This window comes from Macrobrachium rosenbergii, chromosome 8 (genome assembly GCF_040412425.1).
Source record: "Macrobrachium rosenbergii isolate ZJJX-2024 chromosome 8, ASM4041242v1, whole genome shotgun sequence".
NCBI lineage: Eukaryota > Metazoa > Arthropoda > Malacostraca > Decapoda > Palaemonidae > Macrobrachium > Macrobrachium rosenbergii.
Window position 1 is genome coordinate 12,507,808 of NC_089748.1, and position 21,729 is coordinate 12,529,536.

The 21,729-nt window shown below is 46.8% G+C and overlaps 1 protein-coding gene across 2 annotated transcripts in view; it reads right to left on the bottom strand.

The window, feature by feature from the left end:
• LOC136840604 (leukotriene A-4 hydrolase) overlaps window positions 1-21,729 on the bottom strand; it is a 168,366-nt gene that overhangs the window by 101,228 nt on the left and 45,409 nt on the right. The gene's annotated exons all lie outside the window — the stretch shown is intronic.

The following is a 21,729-nucleotide window of genomic DNA, read 5'->3' on the forward strand; positions in this document are numbered from 1 at the left end:
AAAACCCTGACTGTCCAACTAAGGATGCACTCTAGGAGGAAGATTTCCTCAGCCTATCACGCTCCAATTTAAGCATATAGGCTTCATATTTCTTCCACTCACCCTCAGACAATCCCACACATTCATTACCGATTATCATAGAGCATTGAACACCCTTACATATCATACATAAAGAGTGAGGAACTATCAAAGTCTTCGATAGCCTCACCTTACATTCACCCAAGCTACAGACTCGATAGCTAGAGGTAAGACATCTTAATTATAAGAAAAGTCAAAAGCAAAATCAAAAACGGTCCACAAAGAGCGTATGCCAAGTCACAGATCCAGTCGAATACCAAAAAACAACCAAAATACTTAAGTGACAACAAATTTCGAAATCCAAAAGGCGGAGGAACTGACAACAGGTGTTGACAGTCCGGCGACAGAGAAAATCTGAATAGAAAATGGGAATGGTTCCTGATACCCGCCTCCCAGCGGCGGGAATGGGTACTAACCACCTGACCGGCCACTGCGTGTGCCGCGAAATTTGAAATTCTGTCGGACCTTCGGAGAATACAGCTATATATATATCTGGCAGGTAAGTCTCATGAACAAATAACAAAATTTTAATGGAGGTGGGATCAATCTAATTCAGCCCGACGTGTCAACGGAGAATAAGCAGGTAACTCATTACCAACCTACTATGTATAAATGTATGTCACCATATCAATCAACATGATGAAGTGAAGAGACATGCTGGAGGGAGACCCATGTATGTTGCATCGCCCCCTTTTACAAAGGTCAGAAATGGTAGCTCACTGATCTGCTCTGCATAGGGTATCTGTTTAGTCACACACTCACCATATCAATCAATGCAGAGCTTAGTGAAGAGACATGCTGGAGAGGTACTTTGATCATCAGTCAGGTCAGTACTGTCTCGGTTGGTCGACTTCCCATGTTTGGCTCTTCAGAACCTCTCATGAATGGAGAGCTGGCAAAGTACGATGAACCTCCCATGTGGCTATTCAGAGCCTCTTCATGCAAAGGGGTGGATGAAGGAGTGTGCCGAGCCTGGTGATCCTCCGGATAAGGCCCTGAAATCGTCCCATCCAAAGAAGAAGTATCTCAGCGCTGGACAGAAAGAGCCAGCCTACTAGAGAACCCCTTGGACTCATTTAGGAAATTATCAAAACTAAGATAAAAAAATGTACTAAACCTAAGTTCATGTGATTATACTATTACTGCTACCTAAGATTCCAAAGACTAAAAAGGAATTTCTCTATCTGGTTAACCTAAGAACCTCTGCATCTAAGAGCATACCACCTCAGCTAAATGAAGACACACCTAGATAAGAGAGTTAGCAGCCCTGTTGGACTCACTAAAATAGAATAACCCTCTGGTGGTGTCTCTAGGTGAATTGAACAGAAGAAATGTAAAAAAGTAAACACTGAGACGGACAATCAATTTAGCCACCACCCAGAATTAGAAGTGGCTGAACAATTCCTTAGAAAGGAAGATGAAGTGGCCATCCTTCGAATACTGTGTGCAAACGGAGGAAAGATGGATACAGAGCTTGAAGACGACAATCTTGAAGATGGTTGTCTGAAGGCTGCTAAAAATCTCCTCAGAAAGTAACTAATCATTCTTTGACAGTGGAGGAGGGATCCTGCAGAGAGGGAGAAGTGTCCATGGGAGGAGTTTCTCAACCTTTGATAAACAGACTTTTAATGCTCAGAAATACCGGACATAAGAACATCGCTGCTGGATCGCCGGCAATGAATTCTTTGCCGATAAAGAACCCTAAATGAACGAGGCAGAGGGTTAACCTCTGACTCCAACTTGAGCAAGAGACAACAAATTCCGGAAGAAGAGACAAATGCATATCACTTCCCAGCTAGGAAACCAGCCTAGAAACTGCCTGAAGCTACTCCCCCACCTTCCTAGCTGTAGTTAAAGCCTTAAGAAAAACATCATCTTAATCAGTTGTCTTAACGTTAAAATTTTCCGAAAAATCCCACAGTGGAGCCCGAGTTGGCAAGACAGGACGTTTAATCTTAAAAGAACATAATACATCATGGATCTTAGTACTAGGAAATTTTCAGGAAGATGGAAACTACATGTATTGCTAAGCATCGAGCAGTAGCCAGCAATCGCCAAATACGAAAGAACCTTGACTTTCTGAAGGAATAAAAGAAAATTGGCTATTTTGGCTATGGAAGGTCTAGAGATGGAATGACCTTCCTTATGACACCAACTTCTATACATTGTCCAGCTGACCTGGTAAAGTTTACAGGTTGACTTTCTCAAGCTGAAAGAAAGCTGTCTAGACATAACTTTTGAGAGTCCAGTCTGTCTGAACTGCTCGCTCAGCAGTCGCCTTGCAACTAGGTTCTTTTGAGGGTTGGATGATAATGGTGAAAAAGCGGTTGTCTGATTTTCTTTGCATGGGAAGGAACACCGGAACTTCCATAAGGAGCTTAGGAGTTCCGGAAACCAAGGACAAAGGGCCAGCAAGGAGCTATTAGAATATAGACATCTTGACACTCTCCCACAACCTCCTTATTACCTGATGAATGAGACCGAAAGGCGGAAAGCATAACATCTACATGTGATCCCAATTTTGTAACGTCAAAATGGTGCCAATCGACATGGGGTCCACCACTGTGAGAAATGAACCGGAAGGTGATGAATGGTTTAATCTCGTCATGAAAAACTCCACAGATGCTGGCCACTTCTGGAGAACCTGACATACTACTTCCTGAGCCAAAGTCCACACTCCCCTCAATACCTAACGAGAATGGTATAAAAATTCAAAATAAATCACTACAAGTTTAAACTCCCCAATACAAGATGGGGAAAAGATTTTTTCTCTTTTCATTATTTCAGAATAAAACAGAGCCACTACTCTGTTTGAAACACTAAAATGGATTGAAAAACACCTGAAAATTTTCAGCCCTGATCTATTTCAAAAATTTATATGCCCTGCATGTTATAAAATCCATTCCAGAGCCAGAAGCCTGGGTTTCCTCAAAGGTTGCTCCCCAACCTTGATCTGAGGCATCTGAGTACAAATGAACTTCAGGAAGAGGGGAGTCAATAGACCTTCTGAAGGTGTCAGATGCACTTCTGAATGCCACAGAAGATCCGACAGGCAAGAATTGCTCCAGACTATAACTGCTTTAATTTATTATTTGGAAGTCCCAGCGATTCCTGAGACATACCTGAAGAGAAATGCATCCGGAAATGAGACCCTGGAATTAAAAAGAGAGAGAGAGAGAAGACATTCTCTTTAAGAGGCTTCTCCAAACTGGACAGGAACACCTCTACTTCCTGAAGGACTGACTGGATCCTCTCCAGGGTTGGGGAAAAAAACCTCAAAGGAAGAGAGAGAATCCTCATCCCTGAAAGGTTATAGACTGAGTTGGGGCCAGGCAACTCTAGGCAAAATTAGACGAATTCCTAAGTATCTTGCATAGATTCAATAAGAAGTCCCTCACCCTTACTAGCTCTTCTAAAAGAGGAGGCAAGGATCAGCCAAGGGCTAGATACTTCAACATTCTGTACCCTCGATGATGCATAACTGCCGACACCAGAGATATGAGTTAGAAGCAACAAAGTTCGTCATGCTGGCCACATCACCTGAACCCTGAGCAGCCACACAAATCATAGCCTCCTATGATACTGCCGACAACGATGACACAAAATTGACCATGGAGGAGACATCCTCCTCCCTAAAAAGACTGTTGCAGAGAACAAAAAGGTGCCCTCAACAGAACTCTCTTATGTATGCTCGGACAGTGAGGCGGAAGATGATTTAGAAAGAAGTCCTTCCTCTTCTTGCCAAAGAACGTTGTACAGCCAGCTGAAATGTTTGCCTGGTATGTCAACCCCATTGAAACTGAAGTGATGAGGTTGTCAAACAATACAGGATCGGAGGGAGTATATCCAGCTTGTTTGAGAAAACCCCATCACCTTCAAAAAACATCCACATAGAGTGGGACAAAGCCTCTGACTGACTGCAAAAAGTGTCCTCCAAAATACAAGCCTCACGAGATGTAACCACTACAAAACGATTCGATGAAGGAACATGTAGAGAGCCTCAATAGATTCATTGAGAGGAACTCTGACACCAGCAGAAGGGTTACCTGTTCAACCCTATAGAACCCCTTCCAATTAGAAAGCAAGCTTGAATCCTGTCTGGAATGGCCCGATAAGAGAAGATAACCTAGAGTCCGCCTCCTCAACACCTGCCCGACTCGGCCAAACCAGACCAGTTTACTTGATGTTTGGGAGACTACTGGTTTAGTTGATACAACGATTCCAACATTGCTTTGTTTGGTTGTGTAGGTTCCTCAGGAGCCTGGACTGTGAATAGAGAGAATGGATAAAGTCCACCATCATTAGCTTACACTTTTTTCATTCGCTGGAGAAAAAACAAATACAGTGTCTGGTACGGCTCCTCTTCTTCAAAAAGAGCATTCTCTGTCAGACTGGTCCTACTGAACCGGGACAGGAAAAGAGACAGACTGACCACCCGCAAGAGCTTCACCCGATAACCATCAACTCACTACACCAAGAGATGTTGTCAGACCAACACCTAACATACCTGAGCCAACTGCTAACCCGGTTGCTCAAATCCTGTACCAACTAAAGCCGATGACAAAACTCGAGTCAGACTCACTTTTCATTCAAACCCCGCACCACCCAGTGACGATGACGTAACACCTGGGCCGACCACACCTGAGCGACATACGCACCCTCTAAAATGAGCTGAGAGGCTGCAACACCCGATCCACCCAATGCCAGATGAAGCCACATAATTAAGGAATTGGGAGGAACTGTTTCCTGATGACCCAGAACCAAAGCTGAACTCACATTGAACACCTTACAAGGAGCAACAGATATAGCTGCAGGAATTTTGTTGAAAGAAGTAGGTAGAAGAAGGAGAAAAGAAAGAAACCACAAACAAGTAACCACGGAGCACCTAGCCAACGGTGGACAGGTGAAGAACATACCGACTGGTCCAGTACTCAACGGTGTTTCTCAAGACAAGCTACAAGCTGCGGTACCAATTCTATATTTTTCTGAGGAAGGAAAACTACCAGCAACTCTAGTGAAAAGGAAAGGCTGAGGACACCATCGGTACTGACACACTCAACGATGACACAGACGAAACGCTAAAGGAAGTAAATGACGGAGTTGCGGAAGACTCTGCAACTGCCTGTGAAGCATCTAGTCCAGAAACCTGAGAAAACTACAGGACCTGTGTAAGGTGCTATTTGAAGACTGCCCACCAAAGAAGGCGAGAGCGCAAAAAAGTTCTTAATTTAGTGATGCAGAATAACTGTTATATAGAAATTTCGCATCGTGAGAAGAATAGCAGCTGTGTTGTGATGCCAGAAGACTGATATTTAGGAATTATTCAAAGCACTTTACTAGGGATTTATTGTATGTTGCATGTATTAGACGTGAACAGTTAGCCAAGTGTGTTGTTCGAAAACAGTAACATTTTTAATGAAATCAACAAACAATTCCTGTGTTAGCGAAGTGAAGTTCGAAAATTTGTGTTTGCTATATTACAATCTGTTTGACAACATCTAGCAGCTCGGTGCATGTGCCTGCCATATTCTCACTCCCACAATTCATAACCGTCATATCCAGTTCACATTTATATTTAATGTAAATCTGCTGGCTGTACAGAGTTACCTCAACCCCGAAGAGAGAGGGGGCTGCTGAAAACTCCATTACAGGATTGCACCAATGAAAATTCTTTTTCTGCTGACTTAATGGCAAAGAAAACAGGAATTTTTAGAGAAGACTCTATAAAGAGAGACGAGATAAAGAAGATTGTGTAAAGACACTGGAAGAATGCTTGGAAGAAATCAGGGAAAAAGGAAAACTCAGAAGCAGCAGAAGAGGCCATAGTTTTTTTTTTTTTTTTTTTTTTGAGAAAGAAAGCTAGACCAATTCTGTTCGCCCTTGATAATCTTGACAGACACCACTAGCAAACTCAAGAAATTCTTCAAGACATGATCGTGAATATAGGAAAAACCCAAAATTGAAAACATTGCCCAACTAGTAATCCATAACCCTGTGACAAACCCAACAATTCTGCATTATACTGAGCCAAATTGAAAACCCTATCACCAGAATTACCAGCACTGCAAGACGATCCAAATTCATCCACTGAAGGAAAAGGAACCTTCGAAGATGAAGGAGCATTCTCCAACACTACACAACCCGACAAACCCGAAACCACATCCGAACGACGAACCACGGACTTAGAAACCTTCTGTTAAAAAGAATTCAAAGCAGGAAATAAAACCGAAGATGGATCCAAGACGAAGGCCTCACACTAGAAACCCCAACCGAACTCGAACTCAAAGAAGACTGCACCTTCCACTTCTCTTCCTGAACATTTCCTAACCTATTATCCCTACTCGTCTGTGTCTTACCTAACTCTACATCAACCTCAGAACTTACACCTTGAGTGGGAAGGGGGGAATCTGCTGCCAACACTGCCTGCTCCGCGACGGGGGGGCCAACAGAACCAACCTTCGAGGCCTGCGGTTCTCCATGACCCCCGCCACCCATTAGAGCTGGTTCTGGAACAGGCAGGGGGGCTGAAAAAGAACGATTAGAGTCAACTATGCTACTACTATCACTATCTCTATTCTCTGTTAACTTACTCAACAGGCTAGACATAATGGATGATAAACTGTCCTCTAATTTCTTGAATAACTCTGAATCTAACGCTTCCTTATCTACTGATTGTAACCCTACAGCTGATCCTGACCTATGCTTACTCTGCGAGGCAAAGGATTTTCTGTGTTTCAAATAATCCTCCATTTGATCTACTGACCGATACTACACTGAACCTTCCTACATAAAATACAAACAGAATGTCGATCGTGTTTGAGGGTACTCATCCTACGCCTGCAGGACCGATGAGTTGTAGCATCTCTAGCAGTAGAAGGCTCGGTCGTTGAAGATGTAGATGAAGTGGAAGCAGCAGTGCTAGCAGACGTCCACTTCATCTTGTCTGACTTATCCAATCGAGTCTAAAGTACTGATCCAAAGTTAAAACCGGGAGAGAAGTTCCAAAACCAGTCAATAAAGTATAAACCCAGGAGAAAACAGTCCAAAATCGTAATCTGATGTCCAAATTCTTTAAATGGGGGTCAGGCTAAATGACTAAAAGTTCCCCTGATGAGGGACACACCCACACAGCACAGTGAACTGATAACAACTGGGAATGTCAGCCAGTATTTGCAGCCGCGTTGTCAACGGTACCTCAGGTAACTCATTTGACAAGATTTTTCCTGTAGCCTTAGTAATGCTGACAGTTAATTACCCACTTTGTGGGTAAAATTATGGGGATATAGTTCGGGCTGGTCAGTGACTAGGACTAATTCAGGTGTTCAGGGAGTGTATTGCAATACAAAAATGTTATAAAACATCCAAAATGACCTCATTAAACAAGTGCTAAATAAAGTTACTGTAGGTCTGTGATAAGAAATGAAATATAGCTCATGTTTTTGCCAATAATGACTATATATGTCCTTTTAACTTTAAAGGCTCTAACTGTACATCCTGTTAACTATAAAAATATAACTCTATATTATTCTCAATATGAAGAATAACTGTATATTCTTTCAATTTTAAATTTTAAAAACTTTAAATGTTTACCATTTTAACTAAAAAAACTGTACCTGTACAATACATTAACAACAAAAAAATGTGTTATATTATTTTAACTAAAAATGTTAACTATACATTACATTAACTATGAAAAATGCAACTGTGTAATCTTTTAACTGTAAAATATGTAACTATATTTCTGAGTTCAGTCCCGTGTCAGCCGGTGAAATTCCATTACAGCACGAATTTCTAGGTATAACAATGCTAGATATACCAGAGAAAAAGAGCTTTCAGGAAAGCTGGGGTTACTACCCCCAGTCGAGCGTCTTCTAGGAAGGCGTCGGTATAAAGAAGGGTGAGTGAAATACCACTACCACGGAAACCTACTCGAAAGATCTCTCCCTACCAAAATCCCCGGAACAGAGCGGTGAGCCGTTACAGCCCCCGCACTCAACACCCGCCAGGACGGCGACACCAGCGCCACCTACCTCATTCCATTTTCTAGCACGTGACGATATCCATTTCTTTTGTGTGCTCGTCTCTTATTTGGATTATTTTCTGCATCTACGATGGCATCGAGCACCTTTTCCATCTCTAAGTTAAGTACCATCTTCTTGTGGGGTTTTGTTCTTTTTTTTTTTGGCTGTTTTGGTCTCGTATTTTCATAAATATTGAGATCTTATTATGACGCCACGGCGTCCCCGCCAGCCATGTCGACCGCGAGGCGACTCCCTCTGTTCTTTCGGTTGGAGTTGTCTCCTCGTCGTTATAGATAGATTTTGACCCCTTGGTTCCCTTCCTGGTGGTTCCTTGCGGTGGCTCCCCCCCCTTTTTTGTTTACGAAATTACATTTCATTGGCCTATCGGCCTTTGTTAGGGTGATGCCCCGTCCAAGTAACCCCCCCAGGTTGGGTTCCTTTTTATTTTTGGTCTCAAGTAGGCTAATTATTTTATGCTTGGAGATGGTGCTCTCTTTTATTTTTTAGTTTATTTATTTTAATTGTTTTAATTTTTGTTGTTTACCTCTGGGTGGTAGCGGCAGCCTCAGATCTAACCGCTTCCCCGAGGTAGGCTACGCTCCCTATTGAACACATTTTGGTTCTATTCTTTATGTGATGGTATTTTGTGGTGTAGGCTTGTTTGCTTCCATCCCCTTGCCCTGGGTGCGGAGATCAGGTTGAGGGAGTTTTGGTTGCTATTTCCTCCGGGGTCGTTTTTCGGTGGGCAGAGTGAGCCCCTTAGTTCTCTTCCTCCATTTGGGGGAATCGAGTTCTTTGGATGTGTTTCCTCTAGGCTAGTCGCCTCCTTGCCCCCCCTTCTCGATCCCGGTTGGCTCTCGGCACAAAATTTCTCTCCCTGTTGCTTCCTCCTCCCTTCTGCACTCCTCCCTTTTTCCTAGCCTATACTAGGTTAGGTCCATATTAGGCTTCGCCTAGGAAGGAGTTGGGCTTCGGGTTGCGTAGCTCCCAGTAGTAGGCTACCCTTCCAAGTTTCATTTTTCTTGGAGGGATGGATGCAGTTGAGCGGGTGATATGTTTCTCCCTGTCTCCTGTTCCCTTCCTGGTAGCCTACTTCTCTCCCCTACTCCACCCCCTCCCCCCCCAGCCTTGCTCTACTCGTGCGGGTGACGCTAGATGGCGTTTTCTCCGAGTTCAGGGACTTCTCCTATTGGTAGAGGGATTCGCTCCCTCCCATACCGTCCCGAGCTTCGCTGTGTTGGGGTTGGTGGTTTGTTTGCTCGAACGTGTTCGAGTCACTATCCCATACCTCTCGTCTCCCCGTCGGGTTACGTAGGTAGGCTGAAATATATTGCTCCGTCTTATGTTATGAACATACGAGCACTATGCCCGTCTTGTTTCTCCGGCGGGGAAGTAAGGGCGGAAGGTTTTACATCATGTAAGGGGAGGGGACCCCTCCGGTCTCCGGAGTATTTACCGTCACTTGTTATTGTCATTATTATTATTATTATTATTATTATTTTATTTTTCATTTATTTTAGATAAATCTATTTATCTACAGGAGTACGCTCCTTTATTTATTTTATATATATACGTGAGTCCGGTCCTACACCCGGGGGCTCCGCCGTTATTTTTTCTGGCAGCCCTTATGGTTAGTTCCTGGTTTCTCGTTCCTTCATTCCCCGGAGTCCTCCGGGGTCTGAAAGCCCTTACCTTCCACTCTGTGCATTTAGAGCTTATTGGCCCAGTTTATGATAAGGGAGTTCTTCTCCGCCGGAGTATTCCGGTTGTAGTTGAGTTTCCCGGCCTTGCCGGCTTTAGATTGCTTAGGGTGGGAGGTTCATGTACTTTTCTACTTACAGACTGTTCGCTGTGAGGAGCCGGGGTGTACCGCCTCCCTTCAACAACCCTACGGACACGTAGTATGCCGGACCCACGCTGGTTGTGCGGTCTGACTTGACGACCTGGTTGTTTGGCACCCTGATGGTTGTGAGGTTTGCTTTGCTCTCTGCGCAACCGTCCAGGATGAGTCGGTAAATGACAGTCTTTTTCTCCCGTTTTACGCTCCTCATATTGTATATTGTTTATGAGATTCCCGGTCTGGCTTTTTCGTTCTTAGCTAATTGTTGGTTTCCTTACAGGCGGACGAAGCTTCCAAGAAGTCTGCCTTGGAATCCCTCCGGGCCTGGGTGGCTGGGTTTGGAAGGAATGTTCCGTCGGGGAAGCCCTACGTCCTCGACGCCAGGTTGAGGGACTTGCTTTACCCCGGCGCACGGGTGGCGGCCGCAGTGCCTGAAGATCTTGCCACCCCAATCATCCAGCAAATCCGGGATGCGACCCAGCCACCCCAAGTGGATATCCTCTACGCTGAGGTCTCGGAGGATGTAGCCGCCTTGGATCTCAACCTGGAACCAATGAATACAGAGCAGGACCAGGTGGTAAGTGGTGAGGTAAGTGAGGTTGTTGGGGCGGGCCCCCCTCTGTTTGACTCCCCTGCTTCATCCGTATCTTCCTTTGCAGGTTTTGTGAAGTCTTCCTCCTTGGGTGATAGAGCTCCGTCTGCTATCCCCAAGTTGAAGTTGAAGACTTCATGGAAGGCGAAGGGCTACAAGTCCTCGACTTCCAAGAAGGCATCGCCCTTCCCCCCGTCGAAGGCTAAGGTTTCAGGACCTGTAGCCTCCGGGAGCAAGTCTGGTTCCTCCAGCAAAGGCGCGAGTAAGAGGGCTGCAAAACCAAGCCCTCCTCGCCAGCCTGCTTTTGATGCAGAGGCCTTTGCCAATCAACTTTATAAAAAGTTTACGGAGGACCTAGATTCCAGATTTGAAAAGATAACTGAGAAGTTGGCCAGTCATGATAACATACTGGCAGGTATGGCTCGCCCACCCCCAGCCGAACCACAGTATGTTATCCCCGACACTGCGGACCTCCCGCCGTTCGATGTCGGTAACCCTTGGCGCTTCGCACTCCGGGCCATCCAACATGATGGCAAGCTAACAGTTGAGGGTCTTGGCACGAGACAGTTGGAGGAATTGGAGTTCTTCCCCCCCGATCTCTTGCCCCCTTACCCAGGCTTCGTGAGGCTCACAGAGGAAGCTTGGATTCGATCAGACAAGGTTCCTAAGGAGACTGTCATCGTCCCTAGGGACCAAGCTCAGTCGGCTCTCCTGCGCACTCTGACGGAGTGGCAGGCAGAAAACACGAAGTTGACCCCTTTCAAGGGCAACTTTACGATGTTCGCCCTGGGAGAAGACCTACCCACCCCTTGCTTGGACAAAGTCGCTCTGGCTACGGCCCGAGCATGCTTCGATGGTAATCCGTTACCACAGTTAAGGGAAACAGACCCTACTTCCCTGGTATTCCCAGGAAGTAATGAGTTCTGGGTGGACGCCCCGTCCACTTTCACTGTCGGGAAGCTCGACCCCTTCTGCGCGTCCACGCAATTCAGTGAGCAGCTCCCCAAGCTGCCGGAATCCTTATTGAAGGCGGAGTTTGAGGCCCGGACTAAGTTAGCCCGGTCCTTGAGCTCGGGCTGCCTTACAGAAGCTACTGCCGTCTCCTGTTTGGACGAGCCATTCTTCCAAGTTTTGGCTAAGTCCTCGCTAGCGAGCTTCCAGTCGGACTTGTACGAGTTTATCATGGCCAGACTGGAATGCAGGAAGTTCATCTTCGCCGATGCTACTATCCGCCACGAGCCTAACAAGCTCGTTAAAAGCTCGATCTGGGGACCTAACCTCTTCCCTGAAGAGGAGGTCACAAGCGTTATGGCCGAGGCTACACGGGCCAATCAGAGTCTGCGCTCTCGCTGGGGCATTTCTGCCTATAAGCGCAAGACCCCAGAATCGGCCGGCCCCCAGACGAGAGGAGGCAAACGCTTCAGGAGGCATAAGAGGCCCCACCATCAGGCGGTAGTCCAAGCCGTCCCGGTCTCGGCAGTAGCCCAGCCTTCTACCTCCAAGGCTCAACCCCAACAATATGTGCTGGTCCAACCAGCTGCACCCTCTTATGTGGCTTCACCAGCGTACAACCCCACATATGAGGGCCGTGGATACTTTCACGGCCTTAATAGGGTTGCAAGAGGAGGAAGAGGCAAAGTCCCTCATAGAGGAAAGCCCAACACCACCCCAAGGGGAAGGCCTGGACGTGGTAGGGGGAATAAACCCGCTCCCTCCCACTGAGAGAGAACACAGGTAGGTGGTCGCCTGTATTGGTTCAGGGACCAATGGACCTTCAGCCCTTGGGCACACAGCATTGTGTCCAAAGGACTAGGGTGGAGCTGGATCAAGAACCCCCCTCCTCTAACCAGATTTTACCAGCCACCCACATCAATCCTACAGGATTACGTAAAGGAATTGCTCAACAAACGAGCAATAAAGAAAGTAAGGCACCTAAAGTTTCAAGGCAGGTTATTCACTGTTCCCAAAAAAGACTCCGATCAGCAAAGAGTGATCCTGGATCTATCGCGTCTAAATCTCTACATAAAATGCGACAAATTTCGCATGCTTACGGTAGCTCAGGTACGGACTCTACTTCCGCGTGGAGCCGTCACCACCTCTATCAATCTTTCAGACGCTTATTATCACGTCCCGGTTGCGCGGAACTTCTCTCAGTTCCTCGGTTTCAGACTCGGGAATCAAGCCTACTCCTTCAGGGTCATGCCCTTCGGTCTGAACATTGCGCCCAGGGTATTCACCAAGCTGGCGGACACGGTAGTGCAACAACTCCGGTCTCGAGGGATATCCCTAGCAGCGTACCTAGACGATTGGATAATTTGGGCACCAACTGTTCCGGAGTGCCAGAAGGCTACGTCCATAGTCATCAATTTCCTGGAGTCGCTAGGTTTTCAGCTGAACAGAGAGAAGTCCCGCCTGACTCCGGAGTCCCGGTTTCAGTGGCTGGGTCTCCAGTGGGATCTGTCCTCTCACACATTATCTCTCCCGCCTCCCAAGAGGAAAGAGATAGCATCCCTCACCAGGAGATTCCTCAAAAATCCATCGGCATCCCGCCGATCCCAAGAAAGAGTCCTTGGGTCTCTTCAATTTGCCTCAGTGACAGACCTGCTCTTAAAAGCGAAATTAAAAGATATAAACAGAGTGTGGCGGAGTCGAGCAAATGTCAAGCTCAGAGACAAGGTCTCCTCTATCCCTCGAATCTTAAAGACAAGACTGCGGCCTTGGACCACAGTCAGAGGCCTGTCCAAATCAGTTCCGCTTCAATTTCCCCCTCCGGCACTAGTTGTCCACACAGACGCTTCCCTAAGCGGCTGGGGGGGATATTCACCAAAACAGAAAGTACAAGGAACGTGGTCCACAATGTTTCAGCAGTTCCATATAAATACCCTGGAAGCTATGGCGGTCTTTCTAACTCTGAAGAAAATCCGCCCCCCCAACCGGATTCATATCAGGCTGGTGTTGGACAGCGCAGTGGTAGTTCATTGCATCAACAGGGGCGGCTCCAAATCAGGTCGAGTAAACCAAGTAATGGTTGCTATCTTCTCCCTGGCGAACAAGCACGGCTGGCACCTGTCAGCCACCCACCTAGCGGGGGTACGGAACGTGGTGGCGGATTCCCTGTCCAGGGCTACCCCGTTGGAGACGGAGTGGTCCCTGGACATGGAATCTTTCAAATGGATTTGCCGCCGGGTTCCGGGCCTCCAAGTGGATCTGTTCGCAACGGAGAGCAACTTCAAGCTCCCCTGTTACGTAGCCCCCAACCTGGACCCTCAGGCGTTCGCCACAGACGCAATGACAGTAGATTGGAACAATTGGGAGAAGATTTATCTGTTCCCTCCAATAAATTTACTGCTGAAAGTATTACACAAACTCAGGACATTCAAGGGTCAACCAGCCCTAGTAGCCCCCTACTGGCCGAAGAGCAATTGGTTCCCTCTCCTTCAGGAACTGGGATTACGGAGTCTTCGGATTCCCAAGCCCATTCTGACCCAGACAGTACAAACCAAGACTGTGTCAGCTTCCTCAAGAATTCAGAATGCCCTAGTTTTATGGACTTTATAAAATCTGCAGCCCAAAAGGAGCGAACATTGACCCTGTCAACACTCTGTTTTTAGAATCAGATAAAAGAGATTCTACTCTTAGACAGTATGACTCAGCAGTAAAAAAATTAGCCTCCTTCCTGAAAGCATCTGAAGCCAAAATCATGACGACTAATTTAGGAGTTTCCTTCTTTAGATCACTGTTTGAAAAAGGCCTTGCTCCGGCCACTATTACCACAGTCAAGTCAGCATTGAAGAAAGTATTTCTTTACGGCTTTAAAATCGACCTTACAGATTCCTATTTTTCATCCATCCCCAGAGCATGCGCTCGTCTGAGACCAGTATCACGCCCACATTCTGTTACGTGGTTTCTCAATGACGTCCTTAAGTTAGCATCAGAGTTGGATAACTTTCATTGCTCTTATCAGGATCTGTTAAGGAAGACTTTATTTTTGATTAGCTTGGCTTCAGGTGCTAGAATCTCAGAGCTGTCGGCTCTCACTAGAGGTGATAATTTTGTGAACTTCCTCCCATCTGGAGAGGTCCTCCTTTCCCCTGACCCTAGATTTTTAGCTAAGAACGAAGACCCACAGGACAGGTGGTCTCCTTGGAAGGTGGTGCCCCTTCCTCAAGACCAGTCTTTATGTCCAGTTTATACACTTAAATCTTACCTTTTAAGAACTCCACAGAGTAAGTCGGGTCCTCTTTTTATCAGGGAGAAAGGTGGTACTCTTTCACTGAATGCTATAAGACAACAAATTCTGTATTTCATTAAACAGGCCAACCCAGATTCAGTTCCTAAAGTTCATGATATTCGAGCAGTTGCTACTTCCATTAATTACTTTCATAATATGGACTTCTCAGAGTTATCAAAATTTACGGGTTGGAAATCACCTCTAGTGTTTAAACGCCACTATTTAAAATCGCTCAAGCCCTGAAATTTTCTACCATAGCAGTGGGAAGTGTCATCTCCCCACCTTAATTAATCATATCCTTATCCTTTCCTTTTCCCCCGCCCGCCTGCCTCATTTACTTCTCTGCTTATTCTCCTGGTTGATTATGCCTCACTGCCTGGCTCCTCATATTGATGTATCTTGTATCTGTTGATGGAAAAGTGTAATCTGACATGCCATGATTGTTTTTTCTTATGGGGTACTGGACAGTTTTTATTTGGCTCCATGTACCCCAGATATGATGTTCTGTATATGTTAATTTTCATTGATCTTGTCTCTTACGTGTTTAGCCTAAGTTTACGTGTATAGTATTAAGGTTGTATTTGCAATTATCTTGTGCACATTTCATGTTTCACCTAGCTTAAGTAATTTTAAGATTTTTGGGGCCTTTTCCCCGTCGTACCGGGGACCTCCCCTTGTTTCATAGTATTAAGTTTTTTGATGTGCCTTAGATTTAGTATACCTTAGTTTTAGTATTCTTGCTACATGGAAGAGATTGCTTTGATTAAAATTATTTTCGTAAAATTTTTGCCTTTTCTTCAGATTACCCCCATTTTTTCCTTGTAGTTGCAGCCTTGGCATGATTCTCTATCACTATTTCACCGGCTGACACGGGACTGAACTCAGAAAAGGGATTTTGACAAAGGAAAAATCTATTTCTGAGGAAGGTCCCGTGTCACCCGGTGACCCTCCCTGAATAACCTAGTACTCTCCCCTACTTGCACATGCCAAGTCTGGGGTTAGTGCTAGCATGGAATGAGGTAGGTGGCGCTGGTGTCGCCGCCCTGGCGGGTGTTGAGTGTGGGGGCTGTAACGGCTCACCGCTCTGTTCCGGGGTTTTGATAGGAGAGATCTTTCGAGTAGGTTTCCGTGGTAGTGGTATTTCACTCACCCTTCTTTTATACCGACGCCTTCCTAGAAGACGCTCGACTGGGGGTAGTAACCCCAGCTTTCCTGAAAGCTCTTTTCTCTGGTATATCTAGCATTGTTATACCTAGAAATTCGTGCTGTAATGGAATTTCACCGGTGACACGGGACCTTCCTCAGAAATAGATTTTTCCTGTCAAAATCCCTTTTTAAGTCGAAATATAACTTAAATAAGTCTCGTTGTGAAATTAATTTAGCTATTTTTTTCATTAATAGATGACGCTGGCCATTTGGGGCCATGTTTGTTTTGTGTAAAAAAAAATCAAGATTTTGTTCGCTTTTTTTCACTTGATTCCATCATGATACAAGCTTTACGTATTTATCGTTTATTGGCATAAAAATAGCAGCAGAGTAATGTGTTCTTTCATGCCCAGTAGTTTTGATTAAAATACGTTCTCTCCAATTTTAATTACGTTCAAGTTTCATCCATGCTGCCGATGCACGATAATTTATAGTCATTAGTAGCTTGAACACTGTTTTCTCAGCTTCAGCTACGACTTGCAGCTTAAATTTAGCAGTATATTTCCTAGCCAATCTTTTATCCATAGCAAATAAGGAAATCATGTAAAAATATATCAGTCCTATTCTACTTAACGTCATTTGTAACATGACTACGGTAATTGTTTACCACCGTATGATGGTTGAAATGCAAGCAAAATGGCTGTTGCTATCCAATTCGTTATAAGCAAAACAACAGTTTCTCGTTCGTTTGTTTATGGCTGTATGCATTTTTGCAAGAGTATAACATTACTAACGATACTTTTATCATTCTCTTTTACTTTTATAACTAGAAGATGGGGTAAAGAGATGGAGGAAAAGAAGTTGGTCTATTATAATTTGGTCTCTCTTGCTGCCTGATTGTATGCTGCTGCCCGTGCCCACGCTAAATTTTAAAACATTTTATAAATATTGCCATACTGGCATTTAACTGCTTACCCCATCGCAAAATCAAATTATAATAAGGAGAATTATCATAACTTGAGCACTACCTGGATACCTGAGTATTTTAATAGTTTTATGACAAAAAGTGCATTTAGTCATGAAAATTATATGAAAATACATGAATATTTCTCAGTGAAAAATACTGTGAATGGGCGAATTTTCCACGAATAATGTGTATGTATGTTCCATAGAGAAATCCGCGAATAGGTGAGTCCGCGAATGTGAGAACGAGAATACGGGGAATACTGTATCACTCCCGAAGGACATCCACTACCCAGGTCTCGGCTCCGTATAGCTGCCATGTTGCCCAATGGCTCAATAGGCAACTCCCTACCTTTGGCAGCAGCTGGAGGGAAATGCCGCCCCTAGCATTTCCCCTTCTTCTTCTTCCCCTTGCCCCTTTACCAGACTGGAAAGCGGGCTGAAAGGGGCGCAACTGCCCACCCTTTCTGGAGGAAGAAGAAGGCTGGGTATTCCCGCGGGATTCCTTCGAAGTCTGAGACTTCTTAGGGGCCGAGCAAATGCTAGCCTGGCCCGAAGGCCAGGCTGCAGTGAAGCATGAAGACCTGGAGGTCTTAGCCACTGCCTGGTGGACAAGACGGTTGCTATCATCGGCCCAACGATTGTCCACAGCAGCATCTACCAACTCCCTAGGGAAGAGAGAAGCAGAACCCAGCAATGGTCCGTTCCGTAGGGTCATTGCTGACTCAGGTCCCACAGACCTGAAGAAGTGAGAAAATCAGCATCTCTTCGTTTGGGTACCAGGTTGCCCCACAGGTTTGCCATCTGGTGGACAAGGTAGGAAGTGGCTCTACCTCCAGACTGGCACAGCCTCCTGAAAGCATAGTCTTCCCTGGGTAAGATAGCGCCTGAGACTGCCTGGAGAGCCACCATGCCTGTGGCTTCCAGGGTTGCTGCCTCTTGCTGCGAAAGGGAGATACCTTCTGTAGTAAGCTGCTGCAACGAAAGACCCAAGCCTAGACGCACCAGGTCTGGGTCAACCTGTTTAGGCAGCAATGCCCCTTCTGAGGGCATGTAGAATCGCTTCCGTTGAGGAAGAGGAAGGGGAATCAACTTGTCTGAGTGGTTCAAACGAAGCGAATTTTCTTGCCCAGACACAAGACTATTCACCTGATCGAGAACCCCCTTGACAAGTCTGGACCACAGCAGCCCCACCAAAACTTTGGGTTCCTTCTTCAGACCCAAGAAGGATTCAGGGCGTGAAGGACGATCCACATGTGAGGCTGCAGTCCCTTCCCCAAGGTCGTTGTGCTGACGAATCAGAGCAATGACCTCTGCAAAAGTCCTCTGTATCTCGAGGGTGTCTGCATCCTGGGGAAGAGGACCCTTGAGTCCTTCCAGGTCACAGTCCTCCTAATCTACTCTCCTGACAGGAGGGAGAGCCTCGGCAGACCCATGGGATCTGTCTTGCACTACGCCGGCATACAATCTCTTCGATCCAGGAGCGTAGGCTTTTGTAGTTGAACTCTGGGGAGGTGACTCACCAGAGTTCCTCCTGTCCGACTCGCACCTCCTAGGGGATGCCCAGGAGGTTGAGGGGACAGGCGAGGAAGATCGGGCACCCCAGCTGGTCCTGCTGGCAGAACCAGCAGGAGCAGTGGGCCGAAAGCATTCACCAACCCATGGTGATGACGGCAACTCGGGTTGAGGAGAATGCTTTTGCCTTGACGAAGCGTTGTCCCAAGGAGAGGAGTGGTTTTTGCGAGCCCAGCCGGGCGCTTGACTCCATGCAAACGTGACCAGGGACTGGGCAGAGTTAAGCATGCAACTGGCTGGCGAGAACTTGCGCTGTCCTCTTGAAGGGCCCCAGCCTTCTTCGAGGCCGGGACCTTGTGAGAAGACTGAACAGGGGACCTCTTCTCTGTCTCGCCTCGTGTTCGGACTCGAGAGGCCGAAGCACCTACCTGGGGACCTTGCTTGGCACTCAAAGAAATGCTAGCAGGAAGAGCTGAGACACCTGCATGTCTGGGCTCTTTCTCTCGTCCTGTGCCCGAATCTATATGTAGAGAGGTCTCTCCAGTACCGATCCGGGGTGCCCGAGTCTCCTTAGAGACCCAGGTAGTCGGCACGGCTCGCGAATGAGCATCTGACACAGTGCCAGCCTTCGAAGCGGACTTCTTAGGCATGGCAACGGGTGTGCAAACCAAAGTCTGCATTTTCTTCAGGATAGCAGTCAGGCCCCCCATCCAGGAGGGAGCAGCAGAAGACGCAGGAGCAGCCAGGGAAGCCAGGGAAGCAAGAGCAACCTAGGCAGTGGAGACGTCAATGAGAGAGCCAGAGGTGACTGGGGAAGTCAGTGTAGCATGGGAGCCAGGGAAGCCAGGAGCTGCGACATGAGCGGCCAGCACGGGTGAGGCAGGTGCAGGAGCAAGACTGGGCTGAGAGCCAGGTAAGTATGGAGCCGGAGCTGGAATAGGAAACATGCAAAGTTGGAAACAGCAAGAACCATGAGATAGGGCATGGTTGAAGTCACCATGCTGGAGGGACCTGGCTGGGATAGTGGGGCCAGGAAGCCAGGCGGCAGCGGCACAGCGTGATGGAAAGCAGGCGCAGCTGTTACCTGGGTACTCAAGTGAGAGGTAACAGTCACTGGCATATTGGCAAAAGCAGTCACAGTGATGGTGCATGTAGTTGCTGTAGCCGCAGTGTGGGTCACCACTGGCGCGCCAGACAGGTAAGACAGCAGACCCTCCAGAGACAGGATGCCAGGCAGACCCAGGTGGAGGCAGGTAGAAGCGAGGTCTGGAGTCTGCCCCCCAAGAGAAGTCTCTACTGCCATACTTGAAGACAAAGTCGGGTCAATAAAGGGAGACTCCACTCGCTCCAGGGGAAAAGTTTCCCCCTGGAGCGAGGAGAGGCCCCTGAGAGGATGTCCTGATCCTCTGCTCCCCTCGGCCTTCAACACCCGACAAAGCGAGTGAAGAAGATGAAGGGGAGTCCTCAGCCAAAGGAGGGGCAGCAAGAAGGGGAAGTTTGTCAAGAGAGAAATAACCGGACAGGTTAGCCACCAAGGGAGTCATTGGGGGCGTGTAAACCCTTGGATGACACCTTGGCAGGTTTCCTTCAGTATTGTCTCCTCACTTCAAACTTCACCCACTGCTTGGCAGACCAGGAACAAACTCAGAACAAGGTGAAGTATGTGAACACACATGCCCCCTGCAAGAAGAACATAGGGTGTGTTCGTTCATGTTAATACTAGAGCAAAAGCTATTACATTTCTTATCACCAACCCCAGGACACACACGCTGGGGGAAGGAGGGCTTACAGGGTTTATCAAGGGCTTTCATGATTAAAGCACCAAACAACAAGAAAAAGATCCCACTGGGAAAAGGCAGCTCAACGGACATCTGGGCACAAAACAACAAGAAAAAGATCCCACTAGGAAAAGGCAGTTCAATGGACGTCTGGGCAGAGAGCGAACACAACACGTTTACACCCAACGACGGAAGAAAGCAAATTGGAATGTTTACATCTGGGCAGGCAGGACTCCCGCCTCCCGAACAGTAGTTAACTGCCTAACCACCCTGTTCGAAAGTTCAACAGCCATTTCCAGCTTCGCTGAAAATAATTCCTAATGTAAAAGGCCGACAGTTTGTACATCGTGTCGGAACAGTCCACGATACTGCATTAGTCTTGGTCACCTTTGTCGTGTCAAAAGACTTGATCAAGTCGCTGAAGTCCTGATTGGATCTCAGATTAAGGCCCGTGCTGAAACACAGAGCCTAACATTGCTCGGTACCCCTTGATCATCGAGCAAGACAAATCTCTGTTAGTCCTCAGGAAAAGAAGGAAGTCTGCAATGTTCGTTGTACAGGTTTCAGAAGACAAGACATTATTTCTTTTACACAAGCTGTGGAATACTGCCCACTCACTCAGTAGACTCTGGACGAAGACTGCCGTCTATACTTAGCAATTGCTTCCACAGCTGGTTTTGAAAATCCCTTCACTCTGACGAGTCCCCTGTCAGTCTGAACCCTGTCAGGGCAAGAGTGGACAGGTAGCGATGAAAACAGTGGAAGTGTGGTTGTTTGAGAAGCTTTGGCTTCTGTGGAAGGAGCCTGGGGTAGTCGACTAGCAGCTTGAGGAGAACCAGGAACCATTCTCTTCAAGGCCAAAATGGGGCTACCAAAGTCATCTTTGGGTCCAGATGGGATATGAATTTGTTGATGACTTTCCTCACCATGTTGAATGGGGGGAAGGCATACAGGTCTAGGAAGGACCAATCCTGGAGCATGACATCTGTCGCCCATGCCAGAGGGTCTGGGGCTGCAGAGCAGAACAGCAGGAGGCAATGATTCTTCGACGTCAAGAACAGGTCTATTGACGGCTGCCCCCACAACTTCCACAGGTTGGTGCACATGTGGATCTAGCTCCCATTCCGTGGGACCCATTCCGTGGGAAGGACCTGTTTGTGCTGACTCAGTCCATCCGCTATTACATTTAGCTTCCCTTGAATGAACCTTGTCACCAGAGCGGTGCAGGTCCTCTTTACCCATAAAAGAGGGTCATTGGTGGCCTCGTAAAGGAAGACTGAGTGGGTGCCTCCTTGGTTCTTTATGTAGGCCAAGGCTGAGGTGTTGTCCAGCATCACTGCTACTGTCTTGCCAAAGGTCACCTCTGTGAATGATTGAAGGGCTGGGTGTACTGCCTTCAATTCTCTCATGTTGATGTGTAAGAACTTCTCTTTTGGAGACCAGACTCCCGAGACTTCCATGTCTCCCAGAAGAGCTCCCCAACCCCAAACTGAAGTGTCTGACTACAATGAAAGGCTGGAGCTCAGTGGATGGAGAGACTTCCCTTCCAAGAGACCTTCTGCAAG